This window comes from Oxyura jamaicensis, chromosome 2 (assembly GCF_011077185.1).
Source record: "Oxyura jamaicensis isolate SHBP4307 breed ruddy duck chromosome 2, BPBGC_Ojam_1.0, whole genome shotgun sequence".
In the NCBI taxonomy this organism is placed as follows: domain Eukaryota; kingdom Metazoa; phylum Chordata; class Aves; order Anseriformes; family Anatidae; genus Oxyura; species Oxyura jamaicensis.
The window spans coordinates 76,633,093-76,656,702 of NC_048894.1; the positions used below are offsets into that span (position 1 = coordinate 76,633,093).

The 23,610-nt window shown below is 37.4% G+C and overlaps 1 long non-coding RNA gene across 3 annotated transcripts in view; it reads left to right on the top strand.

The window, feature by feature from the left end:
- The window catches only part of LOC118163029, a 140,726-nt gene that overhangs the window by 36,620 nt on the left and 80,496 nt on the right, over nucleotides 1-23,610 (top strand). For all 3 annotated transcript variants that reach the window (XR_004748796.1, XR_004748795.1, XR_004748794.1), the window contains exons 3-4: nucleotides 13,264-13,387; nucleotides 15,794-15,879. This is a non-coding gene — a long non-coding RNA (uncharacterized LOC118163029). The remainder of the gene's footprint in view (nucleotides 1-13,263; nucleotides 13,388-15,793; nucleotides 15,880-23,610) is intronic.

The window sequence follows — 23,610 nt, forward strand, 5'->3', positions numbered from 1 at the left end:
TCCTTTTCCTTTTCCTTTTCCTTTTCCTTTTCCTTTTCCTTTTCCTTCTTTTTAGTAATACTTCTTTTATGTTTATATAAGTTGCAAAGGATTTTGTGCAGAAGCATTCTTTGGTTCCTGTTGATTAACCTGAAGAAAACTTTTTTTTTTTTTTTTTTTTTTTTCCTCTCTCTTTTCATTTCTTTCTCATTACAGGCCTTGGTTCTCTGATATTTTACATTTTCTACTAATTCTACACATTTGGTCAGCATCCTTGAAGACAGAGTCAATGTGTCAATGTCTCCCAATATTATGGACCTGGAGCTTTCTACTGCATAAGCATGGGCAGTTGGAATGTGTTGACCTTTCTGTCAGAAAGAGATTTTTTCCATTTCAGTGACTTTCACTGCAGGCTAAAATATTTTTTCTGATTTAAACTCAGACCCACTGCATCCCTGCAAATGTTCTGTGATTAACCCTTATGGTCTTTAGCAGGCATGGACATTCACCTATAATTTGCAATTGCCATAGCCCAGTCATAAATAACATTTTTTAAAAATATTGGACAATGAAGAGAGATTCTCTACAAATTGACTGGTAAGCAATCATGCAAAATTTGCATTCTTAGATCTGTATTAAATTCAGCAAATCTACAAGGACATTTAGTTTTTGATTTAATTGATAGACCACTTTCAGTTATTATGCTTTTTACTTCAATATCTAAATAAATATGAATAGATGACTAATTCAAGGGGATATTTTGTAAAAATAATTGTTAAATATACCCTCTCTGTGCAAAATAAAATATATGCTGGATTGACCATAACAAAATATTACCAAAAGAGATTGGGTAAGCATGTTTATCTGCACACATACATACATTGTTCTGTCCTATATGCAATGTTTGAGAATTACTGTTGTTCCCCATTTATTAGTGAAGATAGAAAAGGAAATGTTAGTAATTGATTTAACTTGTCGATGGCACAAAATTATTAATCCTTCCTCTAAATTTGATTGTTTGGCTTTAAGCAGGTGAAGTTTTATGTTTGCAAAGATTTGCAATTTGGAGCCAAAAAGCATTGTATCGATTTATTAGATAGAGATCTCTGAAGAAGAGTCCTCCAAAAATGTGACCTCAGATGCTCGTGTATCAGGCCATTCAGGAAAACCAACAACAGTAACACACAAATCCATCCTGGAATTTTCTTTAGGCAGAATGATCAATAGTTTTAAATGAGACTCTTACAGTAAGAGGATGTTGAAAAATGTGAAAGATGTTATTGAAAATAAAATAGCTTTTATCTGGTAACAAATTGTTATAAGTTACCTTTTTGACATTGTTGCCAGAAACTCATGTAACAGTATATAACAGATGTCAGCATATAAATTCGGCAAAGAATATTTCATTCTGCCTTGCAAATAATAATAATAAAAAAATGTGTTTTGCAGTAGCTTAATTCAAGCATAAAACTACATTTTGCAATCAGTAATTATGGCTATATTTAACATTCTTTAAAATACCAAGAAACAATGTTTACTTAATGCAATTAATGTAATAGGAACAGGGTCAGCCCAATTGCTACAGAAACTTGTTGTTGGGTTTACGTATTCAAATTACAAAGCGGTGTATACCCATTTACAGCAGAGTGAACGTTAGAGATCCATTTGGTGTCGTCTGCTGATGTTCCAAGCTGGGAAGTGTCCCCCTGCACACACCACACCATGGGATGCTAAGGCCCTGGGAAGGCCCATTCCAACCCTCATCAGCAGAGGAGGTGCACTTTGCAGCATGCACTGCAGTCATGGTCTCCTTGCCGGGGCATGGGGCTAGTGTGTGCTGTGCAGAACCCTTCTGACCAGCACTTTACAGTGCTGTGGCCTCTGGCTGGAGAGTGGTGTGCCCATTTCTTGTTTTGAAGTGCACGCGGGTGAACTAATACCCAGGAATCTCTCTGTATAGTCCTGCAGTTTTAATGTAGCCCAAACTAGAAAATGTTTGGAGCTTATTCTCACATAAGCTCAGGCATGTGATATTCAGACAGATAAACCCACTGAAACAGATTAGGCTTTGCCTGTTTGGTGGAGGTTTTAGGCTTCTCAGCTGCACCTGGATATTCTATACAGCACTTTCAGTCGATTGAATTCATACAAAATCAAGCACCACAAAACCAGACATGGAGGTGGAATATACTTAGAAAATAAACCTGTAGGTAAAAGTTATAATAAGGCATTTTTAGGGGAAATAATTGTGATGCATTTTTTAGTGCTACTGTTGGGTCATTGCCTTTCTGCCTCACCTATGTACTGTATCTCTAAAGACATAATATGCTGATTAGTCTTTCTCTAATTTTGAGGAGTTCGTAATGTGTGCTTTGCTTTTACAATTAGACTGTTTTGATGGTGTTAATTGTCAGAGCTTTCTGGAGAATTCAACCCCTATATAATTAGAAAAACAAGTTACAAGATTTTCTGAAGAGGTTGTCATAAATAAGTGTTAAAATTTAAATTAGAATAAACCTGCACAGACTCTGAACCTTTTGGAAAAACAGTCTCACTTCTGATGATTGAGAGAGGTTCTTTGGCCTTGTGAAGCCCAGGATGCTGGTACTGTTGTTATGCTTTGTAAGCAATAGGAGGCACATTCAGCATGCACTGTTTATCAGAAAGTGTAAGCTCTGCAGTGTCTTAACACAAATTGAGCCAAAGAACCCCAAGCCTTGAAGGCAAAGTGTCATAACGAATAAGCTGATAATCCCATAGGACAAAGCAACTGTGAGAATGTGGAAATAACTCCTGTAAATGTAGAACAGGAAAGTGGTGAAACAGTGGTGAAACAGTGGGAGACCCATTAATTCCAGAAGGCAGCTGATGACATTTTAGAACTGATTAAAAGGAGAACTATGAGAAGAGCAGTAGAAAATTGAAAAAGAGAAAACAAAAAGGTAAAATATATTAAATGAAAATAAATGGGAAAAAAAAAAAAAAAAAAAAAAAACATAATGAAGAAATGCTTTGAAAACTTACTAAGGCATTTTCTTCCCATATTATAAATGATAAAGAGATAAGTAAACACATTTACTTCAGTGTCAGCTTATACAGGTGTAAAAGTGAAAAAAAAAAAAAAAAAACAACAAAATAGAAACTCACCATAGATAATGCTTTGCAAGAAATACAAGTCCTGATAAGAAACAGGAGATGTTGAAGGAACCATCTTCATGGCTGCATGAAGCAAGCATATGTGAAACCTGTGAAACCACTTAAAATAAGCAAGTGGAGTGGCCAGGAGCAGTGCGGAGGATATAAGTGTGTGTGTGTATCTGTGTGTGTTCAGGTGGCCATGCATGAACAAGGGCAAATTGGAAATGGTCTGGGTACTCATACCTATCACAAAACATTTTTCACATAGAATATGTCACTTCCCCTAACACATTGAAAGAGGCATCAATTGAGTATTTTGGATTTTCATTGAATCCTTCTCTCGACACTATTTTATCCATAAATCTGAAGTACTGAACTGTGTCCCGTTCTAATAGCTATGACAATAAATGAGTCCTGTAAATGCACCAGTCCATTCCACTTCTTCTGGGATGTTGACAAAAGTGCTGTGAGTGTGGGGGACAGTTTGGATAGTCTTCACTCTGAGGTTTGTAGTGAACTCTGCACTTCTGTTTTTACATGTGGGAAGGAGGAAGAGGTATCAGGGAGTTTTCAGGCTTGTAGAAGGCAGTGTTTCATTGATCCATCACATGGAGAACGAGCAACAGATTCGAAACAGTAATCTGAAAAACTGCAAAATACAGCGGTGTCTTACTGAAGGGTTAGGGTATGATGTTGATCTCCAAACTCCTGTCTTAACAGTTCTGATTTTATGGCACAAGCCTGTAGTGTTCATACCAAATACTCTTTTATTTGTTTTGTTTTGTTTTGTTTTGTTTTTGGTTAACCTCATCCTCTTCTAGTCTTATCCAAATAATTCTGGAGGTCTTTCCCTTTCCCTTTCCCTCCTTTCCTGTTGTTCTCATATTTGGAAGCATCGTTTAACATTAGTTCTTGCTCTGCTAAGTGTTGTTCTTGTCTTGCCTTCTTATAGTCTAATTTCTCCCCTTAGAAAGTAGTGTTTCAGGCTTGTATTGAATCTTTAGTGAGGCCAGTCTGAAATAAAATTTAATGTTTTCCCACTGAATATATAATAAATTCTAAGGAAAATATGGATGGGAGCATTATAGGAAAACAGGTCCAAACAGAGAACTTTAAGGAATTTTGATGAGAAGTTTAGCTATTGGGTGGGCTGCAAGAATATCAGAATGGTGATAATAACATCTTTTGTGAATGTTTGTTATGTTCACTTCTCAACCAGTTCCCCCTCCCCAATATCTTCCAGACATATGACTGACATAAGAGAGGAAGACTCTCTGACATTAACAGGGAAACTCATTTAGCTAGACGTAATTGATTTAACTTGCATAATAGAATTTCTTTTCACAGGCCCTAGCAGTGCAAAAAGTACTCACAGTCCAATTACAGAGAGAATGAGATTCAGAGAGAGAAGAGGGAAGAATAAATAACATTCTTCAATTCCTATCTCCCAGTGAAGCAAAGAATGAAGCTCTTTGCTAAGGATCCAAGGCCTTTTTACTGGTAACATCCAGGCAAAAAATCCCACCCTCTGGGGGATTTTTTTTTTTTTTTTTTTTTTCTGCAAAGAAGTCACAGGGTTGTTTGTTTGTTTGTTTGTTTTCTCTCTCCACTTTATTTCACATCTGGCCAGATAAATTCCTCCCCTCTCTTTTTGCTCTGGCACGTGGAATTCTGGCCACCTATGAAATCAGGGAATACCTAAACAGATGATGCAATTTGATGATTGTTAGTTTTTAACCTTTCTTCTGAAGCATCAGAAGGTTTCATAAGATAAGTTGAAACCAAGCTTATCTTAAACAAATTGCACCCACTGGAAGAACATCAGGCAACAGGGGTATCTCCCTCTTTCCATTGCATTTTCCATCTGAAGCTGCTAAAGAAGACTTCTGTGAAACATGCAGTTGTAGGTTTGGTTCATTAGAATGCGTCTGGAGAGACAGATAAGCCAGGGCTGTTGTTCTCATCAGGTGCTAGGTTTAATACAAACTTAAGAGAATAAATATGATGACTTACAGCAAGAGGTGATAGATCGTTCAACTTTTCAAGGGTTGAACCAGATCCAGGCTCAGTGAATGACCTCCCTCTGCAAGACAAAGTTGTTAAGAGCATGGGTCAGCACAGCGATAGAGGCAGAGATCAAGCATGTGGCTGGTCTTGCAGTGTTTTCACAATTGAGCCCTGCTGTCAAAGTGGAACAAGAAGTAGGAGGGCCGTGGGGTTTTGCAGTGAGCTCCCTGCCATGTGTCTCTTGAGACGTGTAGGGGAGGCACAGGAAGCAGGGATGAAACTGTGCTGCTCTTGGTGGGAAGCCTCCAGGCTGAGGAATACCAGGAGGAGGATGTGTGTAGTTGCTTTCTGCCCATGCACAGCACAGCTTCCTAATTGGCAGGCCTCTTATTTCCCACTTGTGTCCCTTGTGTCTGGTATTTTTCTTAGGGCCTCGTGGAGTGCCTCACACACTGGGATTTGTTTTCTCTCTTTGTTATGGTCATTGCATATATTTCTGTTTCAAAGATGGGAAGTATTGTCTCCTTATTATCTCATGCAGATGTTAAAGGGAAAGGATCCCTTTAACAGAGAGAATATCGCCACCTTTTTCAGAGCCAGACTGCAGAAGCCTTCCTGTGCTGATAAACTCTTGCTCTGCTGTCATGTTGCCCAAAGCAGAGGCCTGAGTGATGGGTGAAGTGGAGAAGGTCTGCAAATGCCAGCTCTGCCTTTTCCTGGGCATGATACATCTTTGCTCCTGGGTATGTTTCCTGACTCCCTGCTTGTGGCTCTGCCTTTTGAGGCAGGGTTGGTCCATGTTTCCCCAGCCGAGGTGCTCTTGCAGCAAAGGGCAGTGCTTCTAAGTTTGCATGAGGCAGGCAAGAGGGATGTCTCTCCCTGGCACGTGGTGTTTCCACGTGGTGTGGTGAAAGTGGGGAAGGTATTGGCAGCTTCCCTGAGGAACCCTGTTGACTGAGGAAGTAAGGAAATATGCATGTCCTGTGTTGCCTGTCTCTGATAGTCTACGTGCTGCAGCTTGGGCATTGGACTACCAAGCTTGTGATGGATCAGACCACACTTGAAGGGGACCATCTGAATGAAGAGGGGTGAGAAGCATTTCAGGTGTGTCAGCACCCATGGGATTGCAGGTTGTCAGGATCCCAGCACATCACCTGGGACACAGCTGGGTGAACAGAGGATGGGGTCTGACGTGGGAGGACCTCTACCCTGCAGAGAGCCAAGGACAGTGCAGGCTGCAGTCATCTGAAGGTGAGAGTGGAGCTGGAGCTTTGTGCCCCCACCCTATTCCCCTTAGAAGGATGCCTGAAGAGAGTGCAGGAAGGACATGGGATGAAGGGAAGAAGACTCCCAACTGCAAGCAACAGCTGATGGCCAGCAGAAGCAGATCCCAAGTGATGTAACTTGGATGAAGGGACAAACATTCCTTATAATGAAAGTCAACAGTCAGACTCTTGGTCAAAGCACCTGCATGCGTTCATATTATTTCATTTTACTTCTATCTAAATTACTACTTTCCTATAATTTCAGAATGATTTAAGGATGGGCTCTGTCCTTTTTGTGGTCTTGCCTTTCTTAGTCAATGATCTGGATTCAAGCCAGGGTTTTTGTTGGCAAACCTCAGCATTCGCCATGAGACTCCATCATACTTTCTTTTTTCTACTCCTGTCTGTCTCTCTTTCTCTAATAAAAATTATCTTTCTCTATTAAAAATTGGGCATTTCAATGCCCATTTGATTGTTTTGGATGGTTTCCAGGTACTGAACTTTCAAGAGCTCTATAGTGTATAAAGGACTTTGTATTTTGTGGAAAAATTGAAAGTGGTCTGCCATCCAGGACTTTCCAGCTCATACTGATGAGTCCAGAAACAAAAACACTGAATTCCAAGTCCTTCAGTGCAAACATTGAAATCAATTTTGTCACTTAGTTATCTGCTAAAGATGTCTGCAGATGAAATTAATCTACAGCTAAAAATACAATTTTATAAAGTGAAATAAACTGAGTCGAGATCAAAGTAAAAGAATGTTAGAAGCAAGGCGTTATTTTTCCCATTTCCTTTACCTTTCCAGAAGCTTTTATCCTTCTCTTGCAGTACTGTCAGAGAGTACTACGTACTGTCACACTTGACTAGAATTTGGACCTTCAAATTAATAGAAAGCAAAAATGTTGGAAAATTTACCTCCAAGTCAGAAACAATAACCTACACAACAGCTATTTGATTTAAAGGGCCTAAATTTTAATCTGCTCTTGCAACAGCTACTTTCAAGATTATCAATGGTCCTATGAGTGGGTTGCTGTAGAATGAGCTCATGTTTGAGCATGCATTTGATGGCTATTTCAAGCCTCATGTTATATTTTTGGCTTTTGTTCATTTGAATGACCTTTGCCTGATCGCAGAAGCACCACCTGAGTTAACCATGGTTAACCTCCTGACCTTGGTTTGCCTCTGTGCATGACTGGTCTCTCCTCTGATTTCTGCTTGTAAACCTCAGCCTTAAATCGGTTTTATAAGTTTCTCATCAGTAGCTGAAGTTTTTTTGTTTGTTTGTTTGTTTTGTTTTGTTTTGTTTTGTTTTTCTTCAGTAATAACAACAGTAACTTCACTAGTGTAGTGACTGTTTGTTTCGTATGCTAAGTAATAGGTACTCACTCAGACACTGTAAATGGAGTTTTATCACTCAAGCAACCTTGCTGGGACTTGACTTTCAAAAACTTCAGAGCATGAAAACAGTGAAATTACATATATCCTTTATATTCCTTTCTTCTCTACTCTGTTCTCCATTAATTTCCATCAGGACTGCAAGAAACTAAACTAAAATATTAATCATTAAAAACATGAAAAATAAAATAAAATAAGATTTATTTATTACAGTAAATAGAAATTGTGGAAGAATAAAAGGGTTGAATGCTTTTGATTTAGATTTTCACAAGCTCATTTAATGTGTACCTGAACTTGAATAATCTCTTTGTTCATTTCTTCTCATTAAACTTCTAAAGAGAAAATACCGTTTTGTTTTTAATACAGGGTAGATTTTGCTTTTACACAGGCCTCTGAAATTCTGCTGACCTATTTTACTTGGTTTCACTACTATCCTACATTTCATGCAATATGCAGAAAGAACTACTTTGGGGTGTGATAAGATGTCAACTCTTCTTTGTGTGAGATGGGCCTGCATTGGTGAGAGCTTTGAAGCCAATCTTGTGGCTCTTCCCTGAAATGAGCATATCAATACATGACAAGAACTTTTTAAACTTCAGAGCTAGATCTTATGAAATCTCAAGCTGCAGGAAAACCCAGATGACTGGAAAAGAAAGCATGTGATATTTTCCTCCTCAGTGGTGCCCACCAACAGCCTTTATAAAGAACTGGATGAAAATTTTAATGACAAAAATGAACAACTGAATACCATTTCCAACATGCCCTGTTCTCCCTTTTTTCCTGTGGGAAGTTCTGCCTGTACTTCTTTGGTATGATTTACTTTCCTATTTAATTCTACAGAGTAGTACCAAACAAATTTCTTTATTGCTTCTTCTATAAAGTAGACAATAAAGCATTTGACAGTGCATTTAGAAATTGCATACACAAGAATATGTGTTGCAAGAACATGTGCAAATTCACTCGAATGTACAGACTAGTGCTAATGATAGTAATCTGTGTTATATCGGGACCATCAAATATACCATTTCTGATATAATTGAGTTCCAAAGAGAATGGATGCACAGAATGATGCCTACATGTAGTATCCATTTACTGCGAAGAGTTTGCTAAAGGCAGCTATTTCCCTTAATGACTAGATCTTTTATTCAGAAAGGCAGCTTGCTTCCTGGAGTCCCCAGTGTTTTTCAGACAATCCAAGCAAACATTTTCTGAATTTCTAACTGTTCATATGAGGTACTGTTTCCTGAAAGAGCCCAAGCCTTATTGCCTTATATTTGTGTCTGATAGTTCATCCTCTTCAAGCTTTGTATAAAGCTCCTGTTATTCCTGCTGATGTTTCCCTAGATTACTGTGTTTCAGACTGGTGCTAAAAAATAGTTTGCAATGAGGGCATTCAAACAGATACATGAAAATGGCATGAGAGAAATCCCCAAGGAGCAGTGACCCACAAAAAGAGCTTGTTTTGTCAGTTACACAGAGTCCATGAAGCTTTTCTGTCCCCTTTTTCAGTTTCTGAATTTTAGCGGAAGCTATGAATGAAAAGTCAGGCAGGCTATTCAGAACTGTGGGGTGCTTTGACCATCTTTATTGCTTGCTTGTTGAGAAACTGTACAGTATAAAACCAAATTTTTCTCTGTTAGATAAGTTCCTGTATCCACAAATGGTGTTATAAAGCTGATCATTGTCAAAAGATTCTTCGAGAGTTTGAAGAGCAACTGCAATAAGTCACCCTTCTGGACAGCAGCAAACATCCCAGGGAAATGCTGATTTCCCACAAATCTTTCAAATTTCTGTTTTTTTCTGCTCTGCCCCGTAGGTGCAAAAGGCTTAGGTAAGTGCTTACAGCAGGATCACATTCTACTTGTTAAACCCTCAAAGAAAGGCCATTATAGAAATTCTTACCTTTTTTTTTTCTACACAAAAAAAGCTGCCGGTTTCAAAACTACATGTATTTTAGATGGCAGGCTCTGCACCTAGTATTTTGTTCTTGTTCACACTGTACTTGTCTAACATACTGTGGCATCCAAGTATGCAAAACTATGGTCTTATTATTGCAAAATCATAGTGGGGGAAGTAGGAACAGGGGAGCTGTTAAGAACAGCTCATCTTTGTGGCAAACAATGATTTGGGGCACCTTTTCATACAGTAGAGATTTTCAGTTTTCTGTAAGGGTATGTACTTATTTACCTACTTCTCTGTTAACTAACAACCTTGAAACTACATCTAAAGCAAATCATTTCAGTGTAGGCATTCGGGACACAGAAAACCAGGGAGAGGCTTTTCTTTAGAAAGGGGGGAAGAAATTACTTTCATGCTTTAGTAGAAAAGCAGTCCTTGAGATGACAAAAAAAAAAAAAAAAAAAAAAACAGAGAGAAATGTCTTCAGGCAGTTTTTAAATATAAGCAGGAAAAAGAAAAAAAAAAAAAAAGGCTTTCATTAGGAATGACAAAATATTATGAAAATTGTGAATCAATCCATCACTACAAATTGAAAATCCTGCATTTGTAATGAGAAGAGAATACTGCATTGCCAATTCTTTCTTAACTTAGTCCACAACTTTAAGCAGGCATGACATTTTGACAATACTTCTCAACAGCATTCTTCATTTTCCTGAAAAAAATACCAATGACAATTTTTCTTGCATTTTTTTTTTAGTCAGATTATTTATTTATTTATTTATTTTGTGTGTATATGTGTCTGTATCTCTGTGTCCGTGTGTGTGTTGGGGCCCATTGCTGTCTCTTGTGAAGATGAGATTTATCTTATCTGCTTGTGCTCACCAGTGAATCAACAAAAACTGCTGAGATTATAGCAAAAGCATAAACTACCAAGAGTCTTTCAGACACAAGAATCTGTGTAGAAGAGTTGCAAAGAAATTTGACCTACTTCACTGCAAGCTTTCGAAACCTGATAGTCTTTCTTTATTGAATACTGTTTACCTGTTCTGAAGCAGCTGTTGATTTCTAGACCTTCATGATCTGGGTTTTCATTGGGATTCCTCACATCACTAAGTGTGAAATGGGGCCTTGATGAGTGGAGGCATGAATGCCTAATTGCTCCTCTGATTGTTTCTCCAGCTGTAAATACCTCATTTTCTGATACTACTGATACTTACACTTCATTTTAAGAACTTTCATAGTGTCCATGAAAATTCACTTTATCCAAATATTTCTTGTTGCAAGTTAAAAAGCTGAAAGTTTATTTAATTTTCTCCCTTTTACAGTGCTTTCTGTGGTACCTGTAACTACTGGTATTGACTATAATGGGTGTCTGTAGGGAGACTGAAGTAGCTGTACGTTGTCTAAACCTGACATAACCAAAGCTGCAGAAACAACTTCAGGTATAAAGCAAACATAGAACTCAGCTCATCTGAATTCATTAGTTTGTGCTAGATGTCTAAATTTAAGTGGGTTATATAGAGTCCTAACGAGGACAGAGGAGCTTTCAGAGGTACCACCTAGCCACATAGAGAAAGAACAACTCTAGCTGTATTAGTTTTTCCTCCATAGGAAGGAGGAAATATCTAACCTTTAAATTATAAAGTTAGATGAACTTGGCAGACCCTGGCTTACCCTGGCAGACAATATTGAAATCAATAGTTTTTGTTTTGTTCTTGGTGTTTGTTTGTTGTTAACTGATTTTTATTTTATTTAAGAACTCATATTTTCTGGACATCAGTTATTTTTTTTTAAATCAGTGTCTGAAAAAGAGACACATGGAACAGAAAAGTATGGCATATATACTTTAGTGTTTTACACGTGTATAAAGGCAAATGGCTATAGAACACTCACTACCACTTCTATAATACAAAATTTTGCACTCTTTTCTAATACTGAGTGAATACTAATAATGACAATGTTAGGTAGAAGTGTATCTGGTAAAGACACATAAAATATGTAATTAGGAAGAGAATGTATAATTTATTTAATAATATTTTCTAAGCCAAGTGCAGTCTTTGAAGAGGTGATGAATATTTCATAATCCACAATAACATCTAACTAAACTCTGTAGCTTGGTTACACAGCTATCATTTTGACTGAAACAAAATAAATTCTTTATTTTAGATGTAATTCTTCTTCAGGTTTCTCTGAAAGTAGCGCAGAGCAGCATCGATAACAAATCAAGTTATGGTAGAAAATACATGCACTTTCTCCATTCCTACAAACTGAATACATGGGCAATTTCAGAGCCCCCTCATAAAGAGTTCTAATATCCCCAGCTGTGAAAAACAACTTCTGTAAATCTATGTATGTAAAGCTATTGAAATATATCACTAGAATTTGCCACATCTTTGAGGGTCAAAAAGCTTCAGTGCTGGATTTCCAGCTCAGTCTTCATTAATGCCTCAGCACTCAGTTCTGTTAGGGAAAGCTTTGAGTTTGGCACAAATAGTGAGGGTACGAAATTAATTTCACCAAAATCTATGGCAAAAATCCTCTATTATTTATTTATTTATTTATTTTTCTGGTGAAAGACTTCACCTGTGGTTTTCAATACACTGTAACTCAGATTTTCAGTGGAAAGAAATATTCATAGCTTAGGGAAATTTTGTCCCACCTGGGAAACTACCCTAACACAGTATGCCTGGCTTTTCTAAAGAACAGTGCTTGCAAACTCTGACATCACTTTGTTGATTTTAATGATTTGTAAATTATATTGGCTTAAATCCAAAAAGAGTTCCTGGAAGAGTTGTCTGAATGGCAGATGAGCACTCCTCATCTGAGTGGGAAAACTGAAAGTGTTCTGCTCTGCTGCCTCATGCACATGATCACTGAGCTAACACACCAAGGTTGAGATTTGAGCTCCCTGGGAACACAGAAATTAATTGTTAGGCACTCACCTGTTAGAAACATTTGTATACATAATTTCAGTTCTGAGTTCAAGACTATTTAATGCAGTACATTACATACATATTCAATGCTTATTGATATTAGAAAGCCAAACTCGTAAAGCAGAATTGCTAATGTGGAGCTTCATTTTTTATTATTATTATTATTTTTATTTTTATTTCCAATGGAAATGATGGTGAGAACCTGAAGTATCATGTAAAAGTTGCATGGAGTAAAAAAGGAAGTTTGAGTGAGAAAGACAAAACTGGATCAAAAATACATGCTTTTCAACAACAACTTATCACGATCTATGAAATATCTAAAACAAATGAGACACATGAAATTTTTGTAGAAAGGTCTGAAATTTAATCATGTGTTTATTTGGCTTGAAATCAGAATTAAACCATCACATTAAAATAAACCATTTTTAAGTCAAATCTTTTTCACTGAGTAAATATGTAATTTCATAACAGAGGAAACAGTGCAGGGAAGGCTGATTCTGACTGCGTATGGGATGCTGACAAATGCACACTTTAAACAAATTGTATGGAAAATAATGAAACTAGAGTAAGATTTCTGTCATTTTTAATAGTAAAGTTTAGGCAAAAATAATCAGAAACTGATTTTTGTTGTTGTTGTTCTCCTTTCAGTTTCAATGGGAACTTCAGAACTGCTTTCTAACTGAATTCTTCCAACCTGTGCTGAAGTAAAGTAAGTTCATATTATTGTTTTCCACATTTTTCAACATCCTACCCAGTTAATGTGACACAACTTGTAAGTAATAGACAGCTGAAGCCTGACTTGAACTGGTGTTGTTACTGCTTCTTATTCCATAAGCTACAGTAGTCATAATTAAACAGAAGTGTGAAATAACATTAAGTTTAGTTAGTGGGGAGACAGACTAGATAATGAGTAAAAACTGGGAGGTTTCATCACCTCCAAACCTATGCAATATGTTCCTTATTCTGTGCAACACAATTGTTGTTCCTCTTATTTGAGGATACTGTGGAACCATATCAGGAAACTGGTTTCTGTCCTAGATCAGAAAAGATCCAAGTTGAAACACTGAAGTCACAGACATCTTACATGTTTATTCGGTTTATAAGATTTTCAGAGCTAGCAAACATAAAATCAGTTTTGTTATTCCGTAGATTAGATGTGTAAATAAGCACAGAGTCACAGCAGGAAAGGTAGATCTTATTCACACACACACACACAAAAATAAAATAGTAATAATAATAATAAAATCTCCTTTAATTACTCCTTCTGTAGTAGAAAAGGGATTTTATCATGTTTCACGTATACATATTTTTGTTTTTGTTTTACTACAGTTTCTTGTGTAAATTTTAAGCTTGGAAAGAACTAATGCATGGTCCAAAATTTCAAAATCTTCCATTTCAAGAGAGAGAAATGATTCTCTGATAACACTTCTGTGCATTTTGAAACTCATTCTACAATGCCATTAGTTCCAAATCAGCCAACTTTTGTTTGGTAATAGACATTGTGATGTAGGAATTGACTCATCTCTCCTATGAAGTGGTTCACAGCCACGCAACCACCATGATGTTATCAGGTGAAGGACAGCTTGTGCTACAGTTGACAGCATTAACTGGGAAGTTTCAGTGTAACAGCCCCCTTTCCATCCTCACTCCACTGTAGCACCTTTGCTCATAACCCGTATTGTTTCCTTTTAAATGGTGAGAAAATGCAAAGGAGTCTGTTACCTTAAGATCTACTTGGGTCATGAAAAATCAGAATTTGCAGCAATAAGATATCTGACTGAACTTTCTGCTTCTTTATTGAATACTTATGGCAGATACTTCAAAAGGTAACAGAGAACCTGTGCACATACTTTGTGTTGCCTTGGCTTTGCTTTGCTGTTTAATTGTATACTTTTATGGGGTAGAAATTTTCATATGATGATGTGAGGGATGGACTAAGGAAAGAAAGGAAAAAAGTAGGAAGGTACTAAATAGAAAGATCTGGTGAATGAGCTGTTGTGTTAGCAAGAAGCAGTAATACAGCATAGTATCTAAAAACGGGAAATAGGTACAATAAAACAATTTCTGAAGAGAAAATATTATTATTAAAACAAAATGGGTATTGACAGTTAAAATTGAAGCTTTTGTCTGTTAGGAAATCTGCACTATGCAACATACATTCATACAGTATAAGAATTTTACAATGAATGAACCACACTTTTTGCCAGCATTTTTGCAGACCTGTGAGTTGCAGATATCGACTATCTGAGACAAAAGTGCTGCAGATGGCCTCATGCAGATAAAATACAGGTGCACTGAACAGCATACTGTCTAAATGGCATTCTCCCAATAAAAGAAACACAATTATGCTGTTCCAGCATAATTTTCACAAAAATTGTTCAACCTTGAATATTTCTTGTCGGTCTTTTTATTTTCAGGAATACGTGCTTCTAGAATGGACAGGTATGTGCTATACCTGTAATACAGTCAACGTAGCTGCAGAACTCTGTACATTTTCTTTATATCCTAATAGGAAATACCTTGCTGCTTGTTGAGATACAGATTTGCATGCAGATAGCTTAGTTGCTTAGTCATCTAGGTATTTCTGTTGCCTAGACTTTTCTTTTCTTACTCAGATGATCAAAAGAATTGTTTGAGGAGGGAGAAACTCAGTCAAAATCAATCTAGCTTTGAAGAAATCAGATTCAGGTCCATGAGAGGTTCTGGACATAATGAGACTAGGTAAATATAATAGTAAATATCACAAAAGGCCTAACTTCATACTCTAATATTAGGGGAAAGCTTAGTAGTATTGCATTTGCTTGAAAAAACAGGTAAATGGCCTCTAGACATATTACAGCCATGTTGCACAACCCTAAAAAGTCAAAACTCTTGCACTTTGTTTTTACTTCAGAGGAATCTTCCTAAATTTAAACTGTAGAAGATAACAAGTAAATGTTGCTTACCAGCGTTTTGAATCTGACCCAGCTGTGAGCTTTCAGTGAGAGAGATCTCAACCCTTCCTCCCTACATACATTCCTACCCTATCCCTGGTACTTAATCTGGGGTTTATGTACCTATTGACAAGAGGACCCTGTCCCATAACTTATAAAAATCATGTAAATGATTTGTTTCACATTCCATTAAAACACTTTTAAGCACCTGATTGTTCCATATACTTTTCCCTTTCTAATTGTAGATTCTTATTTGACAGTGACTAGCTCCACCCCTGTCTGCCTTCCAGTAGCTGAATCTGACACGATATCATCATCTTTGCCCCATCTGGTAAGTGTGGGCTCAGGTAGTCTCTTACTGCAGTTTCCTATACACCTGCTATCAGGATTGTAAGACAAAGCCCCCTTCAGGTCACAATTAGCTTGTCATTGACCTCAGTAGAGTTTTCATAAAAGAACTAACAGGGAATTTGCTTTTCAGAGTATTTGCTCATTCTGCTGAGCACTCTGGGTACACATGAATGAAATTCTAAAGTTCAGCTTGGTATGCCATATAATCCCAAAACATAACAAAAAAGTTATTGAGTATCATAGAAATCTCTTGCAATTTAACTTTCAACAGATTTTGCGCCCTTCATCCTCTTTTTCCCTCCAAACTGAAAATGCTGAGTTTTTTCTTTATTTTTTTCCTATTACCATCTGCTTTTTGATGTCTTTCATTTTTGCAAGAAAAATCAAAACAAATCTAAACAGAAAATGTTGAAAAGAAGCATTCATTTTCCTTCACTAAAATAAATGTATTTATTTTCCCAATTTGAAAATTAAGACACAAAATTTTTTTTTCCTTCTCTTTTTTTTTCTTTTTCTTTTTCCCTATTGGAATTGATAGTAAACTGAGATTTTAATGAGTCACATAGCTCTAGGCTTAAGTTCTTTCTTATGAAGCTTTTATGTTCATTAGGAGACATTAGTTCCCTACTGTATGTTAATCCTTCTCCTGCCACTTCAGTGAAAGAGAATCTCTCATCTTCAGTCTTCCTAGGATGGAATGCTAATCTGTCTGTCAGCAGCCCTACATACACGGTGAATGCATTTCTGAGCTGGGTACAGCTGTAGCTAAGACATATGCATTCAGTCAACAGGGGAAAGTCTTTTTTTTTTTTTTTTTTTTTTTTTTTTTTTCAAATTATAAGATTTTATTCTTATGATAGAGCCTTTTTTTGACCTACTTTACTTTGCTTTGAAGTTTTTTCATTGTTAACAGTGAAGTTTAAAAGGTATAAGCATTTAAGCATTTGCTTCATTTTAGATAAATGTTTGAAAGTATGAATATGTTCAGATGTTCAGGTACTTTGATGACTGTCTGCTTTAAAACTACTAAAATGAAGCAACAGACTTTGTTTGGAGAATTCCAGTAATTTCTTTATGCAGCTTGACCAAAAGTTAAGCAAAATACCTGAGTGTATAGTGGACTTTAGCCGGTCTAAGGCACCACCCCAAGTGATTTGGGGAAATAAAAACCTAAATAACTGCATGTCAGGAGATTGGACATTAGTAAAACAAAGGAACTTGTGAACTAGATGAGATGCACATAAAGGAATATAATATTGATCTGTGACCAAATCACAGAAAAGAGGATCATCAGGGTTAGACAGATAGTAGCTGAAAAAAAAAAAAAAAAATGGAAGAAGAGAGGATGGGACATCAAACTGTAGCTTTTCAAAATTCAAAGAGTAGAGAAAGCTGTTTGTTTGTTCTTGTTCTTTTTTTGTTTGTTTGTTTGTTTGTTTTGTTTTTGCCAGGCAGAGGAAAAGGCAGGAAAAAGCTTGTTTTTATAAGCAATTTCATTAGTCTCTTGATATCATGCCTTCAACATTTTAATATTTTTTCTTGATTCTTGAAAAGTCTGCAGTTATCATTTTCCATTACGAGGAAAATTTTAATTATTTTGGATGTCAGATGTCTCAACTGACTTCCAGTTAATGAACGGAACATATTAGAAACTTAATCAACTTCTAAAAATTGGAGTGAATTCATAGAGGTTGTCTGCCACTACTGGCCATTCTAGGACACCCATCCAGCTACAGCTCCTTGTCTAGTGGGTGTTCTGGGGTGTTATAGTGTATTGGTTTCAGAGCTGTGATGAAGTTTTAAAACAGCACTGGTTAAACATTTTGTCGCTCCACCCCCACCCCCATAAAAAGTAATCAGAATCTGGAGGGGAAAAATTATCCTAGAATTTCAGCCTGGGTGACCATTCTACTTACACTCAGTGTAAACTTTAGCTTCAAGGTAGGTGAAGTATCTTACCTCAGTTGCCAGTGTGATATTAATAATGTCTGTTTTTTTTTTTTTTTTTTTTTTTTTGTTGACCACTTTTTTTACTTTTTTTTTTTTTTTTTTTTTTTCAAAGGATACATATTTTTCTAAGAAATTAATTTATTTTTTCACATCTGGCTGCTGAGCCAAACCTCCAGTCCTATTGTAAAGATTATGTGGTAGGTCATATTATTCTCTCTGCTTCAACAAAAATTAATTTTAGTAAGATGGGGTAGGGAAAAAAATAAGAGACACAGTGAAGGTCTGTTCCATCTTTCAAAGCAGAGCTGGCAGGACATAGGTGGGTTGGTCTGGCACATTATAGGAAGTTTAAACTGGGCATTCCTCCACGGCATCTTCTAAACCTCCAGATGTCAAATAGGATGTTCTCACAACAACACAGATCCACTGCTAACCTCCTTGAAGACAATAGGGATTGTACTATGGACTTCAGCTAGGTCAAGATTACATCGGTGCTATTTTATGTTCTGGTGTTGCTTGAAGGGAATAGAAGAATTATTTCTGAAATGCTGTGTGCTTCCTCCAATAACACACTGAAAAGAATTGAACACACATGAACACACTGAAAAGAATTACAGCTCTTATGGCATATACAAGAAGTATGCAAGAATGAACAAAAGAAAAGAGAACGGCAATTTGCAGCGTCCTTGCCTTTTCCAAGAAGCAACAGTGTCTTCACAGAGTGCTGTCCTTGCTCATTGCTGATAGCTTGTTAGCTTTTGTAGCTGAGTATCTTAAAAATCTGCTGTCTTTCATTTCTCCTACCATTCTGTTATCAAATGAAAAAAAAAGTTAAAGCTTAGAATATTAGAGATAAACATATATTTGTAATTAATGTGTATACTAACAGTCTGAAAATGAGTGACATTTACAGAAATAATATGTACAATACTTCAGCTTTGGTGGCAACCAATCTCTTCTTACTTCTATTTCTTTTCTCCCAGTTTCCCTTGAAAATGATTGCTGGAGTCTCATCGCTTGCAAGCAAAGAATGTTTCACTATTCTTAGTGTCTTGCATAAATACTTTTCCTTTGCAAGGCTTTGCATTCTGTGCAATGAAGACTCTAATTCTCTTAAGTTTTCAGATGTTATTCCTCTACCTTGCAGAATATCTTCATATGTTACTTTGTGTCTTTGCTGTTTTCCTATCTTCATTTCATTTATCACAGTTCTAGAATTCATATAGTCCTGCAACTTCTTCTCATATTTCTCTGCAAATAACATGTATCTTTATAGCATAGTACAAATGTATGTATGTACTGCAGGAAACACCAATGATCTGTAACACAGCTGTTAATAGCATCACAGAAAGCCACTCGGTACGATGCAAGTTTGAATTTTCTGCATTGTTGCAGAAGGATTTGTGGCACCCTAGTATGCAGTATTGGGCTTCATATTCTTTAACTAGAAAACATAATTATAATATTAAGATTTAAAAATAGTTTCTTAAAAGTCTATCATTTGAATTTTCACTCTGCACCTATGCTATGATGCACCCTCTCCTAGATTCCAAAGTTAAGTTCAGACTTCATATGTGTAACTGCAGTACTTTCAATACAGAAAACATTAGAAATGAGTATCAGCTGATAGAACATATTTTCCCAGAGCTGGGGAGAGTGGAACAAAGGATTTTGATCACATGCATTCAAATTTCTCTTCTCAACACAGGAAGAATAGGAACGAGAGGCTGTGCTGACAGTGACTGCTGGCAGGGGACTGGCAAGTCTGCACTGACCTCCATAGTCCTCTGGGTACTGCTGGCTGTAAGGCATTGCTAAATGGTGTAGGAAGCACTGTAGGAACAGGACTGGAATGCCTTTTCTACTGGATGACACCAGAGGTTGACATGTCTTATCCATAGTCCTTCACACAGTCAGTCACCTCGCTGCTTCTCCTCATCTCTTCTGATTCCCTTTGCCAAGGACTGACCAGCAAACCAAAGGGAAGCTCACCAGCTGGGCTCCAACACAGGTAACATAGAAAGAAGCCCTAAAAGTAGCTTAGTGTTATCAGATGTATGAGCACATACCAAGTAAATGGATCATACCTCAGTAATTACATGGAAAAGAGTATATGGATATATACCAAGCACTTCATTAAACAACAAAGTAATTTCTCCTTTACACTTCTTGAATCCCAAAAAGATTTTGAACAGGTGCATTATGTTATGTTTATTATGCATAAGTGTTTAAATAATGTGTATGCCGTTTTGTAGTACTAGCAATGTCTTCTCTTGGCAGGTGCTAAATTTAAATAACAATACATAGTAACATTGCCCCCCTCCCTCTTTTTTTCTTTCTTTTTATTATTTTTTATTATTATTATTTATTTATTTACAATAGAATCCACAATCAAGCCTGGGGAAATTTAGCAGCAATTAAAATTTAGTCTCCTGAGACAAACCTAAATGCTCATGAAAATTAGGTGAGGCCCTAAGGTTATGGCAGTTTAAAAGTACAGACCATTATTATGCTTAAGGGTGATCTACTTAATACACATGTTATTTGTCTTCCCTAACCTGACACCGTGTTTACGTAACTTACCACCTCTCTGCCGCACGGTTCTATGAATGCTCACTCTGTTTTTGTTTTCCTGCCCATGATCTAGTCTTTCAGTGTTTCCCAGACAATTTTCACTGTATTTTCATAGTACTCTGCTGTCATCTGCCCACAGGTGTTGGAGATCATTAACAGCTCTGTTGATGGCTGAGTTCTGAGTAGGGACTATGCAAGTGTTCGTGTGGATTGACAGTGTAATGTGCTACCACACTGCATACCAGGATGTCCATGTGGATAGGTATTTTTACTTATCATCCCTATTTGCACATGTATTAACTGAAATCATACATGTTTTTGTACTGTGCGTAACTTGTAAAAGAGCTACAGGTGTCTCTGCATTGTAAGGCACTCTTTGCCAACTTCAGAAGTTTTGACTGACTTGTCTAAACAGACTGCAAGAGCTCTGAGGGTCATTTTTGCCTCCCTGTCACAAGTGTCTCCCCACAACACACATATATCTTACTAATGAGTCCAGAATTACCTCAGAAGAGATTTACTCCCAAGGTCACTAAACTTTATTTATGCCTCCGTTTGCCTCTAGAAACTCTACTGCAGTTCTTAAACAACAAATTTATTCTCAGTACCCAGCAGGGTCATCAGCAGTGGTAACTGATGAACCATCTGTCTATCACAGGGACACTTTTGAGGGGCCCTTTTTGCCATGTACTGAGTCTTCGGGCAGCCATATACAACTTTGAAGTATAAAGTTGTCATTTTTGGGGGTGTCACACATTAACAATAGCTAGCATTAACAAGCTACAAGTCTGAGTACTGACATGCTTATCATTATAAGGAATTCAGTGAGTCATTGAAGGCAGCCAGTAGTTAGTCAGATAGGAAAGTATCTGCTGATCCCCAAAATGGGTCTTCAGAGGCATGGAATTGTCTTGTACCCTTGTTTTTTTTTTTTTGTTGTTGTTGTTGTTTGCTTGTTTGTTTTTCCCATCAACAGTCCTTGTGTTGACATCTATTCCTTACTCAAATCTTACTTGTGTCTACCATTATATTGCATGGCAATACTCAAATGTACTTTGTCACAAAACGGTTGCCTCAGAAGCTTCAGCCAGTCATGCAGCTGTGCCATCGCAAAGTCAGGACTTTGCTTTCCCTAGAATAGAGCATTGCAGACTGATGTCTCATCATCTTTTGGGCAGTTATGTGTGTGCATGTGTGTCTGAACCCATGGCAAGTGCCATGAATCCATGACACAATGTATGACTGGATCCTTTGAAGCAAGTCAGAGTAATTTTTAATCATTCCTGAGAATAATTATCATCAATTTGTTTCCTTTCTTCCTACACAATTTGTAGTATCATTAGACTCTTTAAAGCAATATGTATTTTGCGCTTAAATGTGCTGTTCTGTTGAAGGAAAGCAGAATTTGTGGGAACACTGATTTTGATGAAGTTCCCAGCAGGAAAGTTTTTGAAGTCTAGCTGGGTCTTATGGTCACTTTCAGAAATAAGAGAATGATTAAAAGGTCCAGAAAATTGGCTCACTTCAAAACAAAATGTACCTGACACAGTTTTGATATGGAAGAATGACATAGTTTGCCACCTCAAAATTTCTCACAGAATTAAATTGTCATTTTCCAGCCAGCTCTAGCCCATAATATTTCACTAGAAAAAAAAAAAAAAAGTTTTATACTGCAACGATATATGTTTTCCTCAGGAAAATCTATAGAAATCTTCTGTAAATTCCCTGCATTTTCCTCCATTCCTCTTCCTTTAAAGTTCATTTGAAAGACTATCTGTCTCAGGTAATGTATTCCTTCTCTTTCTACAACACTGAGGCTCCTCCAAGTCTTTACCATACTTATCCACAGAATGTGGCAGTTTCACCCTGGTGGACAGCTGAACTCCACAACTGCTCTCTCACTTCCCCTCCTCAAAAGGAAAGGGGGGAAGAAAGTGTGATGTGAAAGAAAAAAGGCTGGTGGGTAGATATAAGGATAATCTATTTGCAGGATAAGGATAAACTGAGCGTGGAACACAACACTACATAGACTGCTGTGGATAAAGTTAACTCCATCCCAGCCAGCCCCTCCATATAGAGGAAGAAGGATTCAGGTGCACAAAAAATCTACAAAAATTGCAATGGTTTGGTTGTGTTACACTTTCACAACTATTGTTATGCAGACCATTGTTCATTCTTTCTTACTTTCCTTTTCTTTTTGCATGCACATCAGCCTCTCTCCACACCAGTGTGATATCTCCTTGCACAGGGTAGAAACTTTTCAGAAAATGACTTTTGTCCAGCTTCTGCCTCTAGAGTGGGGATTGTCTATGTCTGAGACATACCCACAACAGTGTTCAGCATGAATAACAATCATATTTAACTAATCCTGCACTTTTGTGGATTCCCATTATCTCAGACTTTGCTCTCTAGTAGCAGTCATGGATGGGTTCAGAGATTTGTTTGCAAGGACCTCAACAAGCTGGAGGAACCGACCTACCACAGGGATGTCCTGAACTTCAGCAAGCACAAATCCATAGTTGTGTACCTCAGACTCTCTGTATCATCTGAGGACCCCATCAGTAGGCTGCAGCTGTGCAAAGAAAAGGATCTGGCAGTTTGGAAGGACAAATGGAATGCGATTAAGAAGTGTTTCCTTGCAGGAGTGACTGCAGTAACAAGTAAATAGCTGCCTGGACAAGGCTTAGTGTCATGCATGGCCTTCACTGAAATAATTTAATTCTCAGCTCTGACCCCCATAAGATTATATTAAGTGTAGGCAGGCTAATGAAGCTATGGATTGCAGGAAGACAGCCATTTTCACAGAATCACAACATCATCTTGGTTGGAAGAGACCTCCAAAATCACCTAGTCCAACCTCTGACTTAACGCTAACAAGTGCTCCACTAAACCATATCCCTAAGCTCTACATCTAAACGTCTTTTAAAGACCTCCAGGGATGGTGACTCAACCACTTCCCTGGGCAGCCCATTCCAATGCCTAACAACCCTTTCAGTAAAGAAACTAACATTCCTAACATTCAACCTAAACCTCCCCTGGTGCAACTTTAGCCCATTCCCCCTTGTCCTGTCACCAGGCACATGGGAGAATAGACCAATCCCCACCTCACTACAGACTCCTTTAAGGTATTTATAGAGTGCAATAAGGTTGTCCCTGAGCCTCCTCTTCTCCAGGCTAAACAATCCCA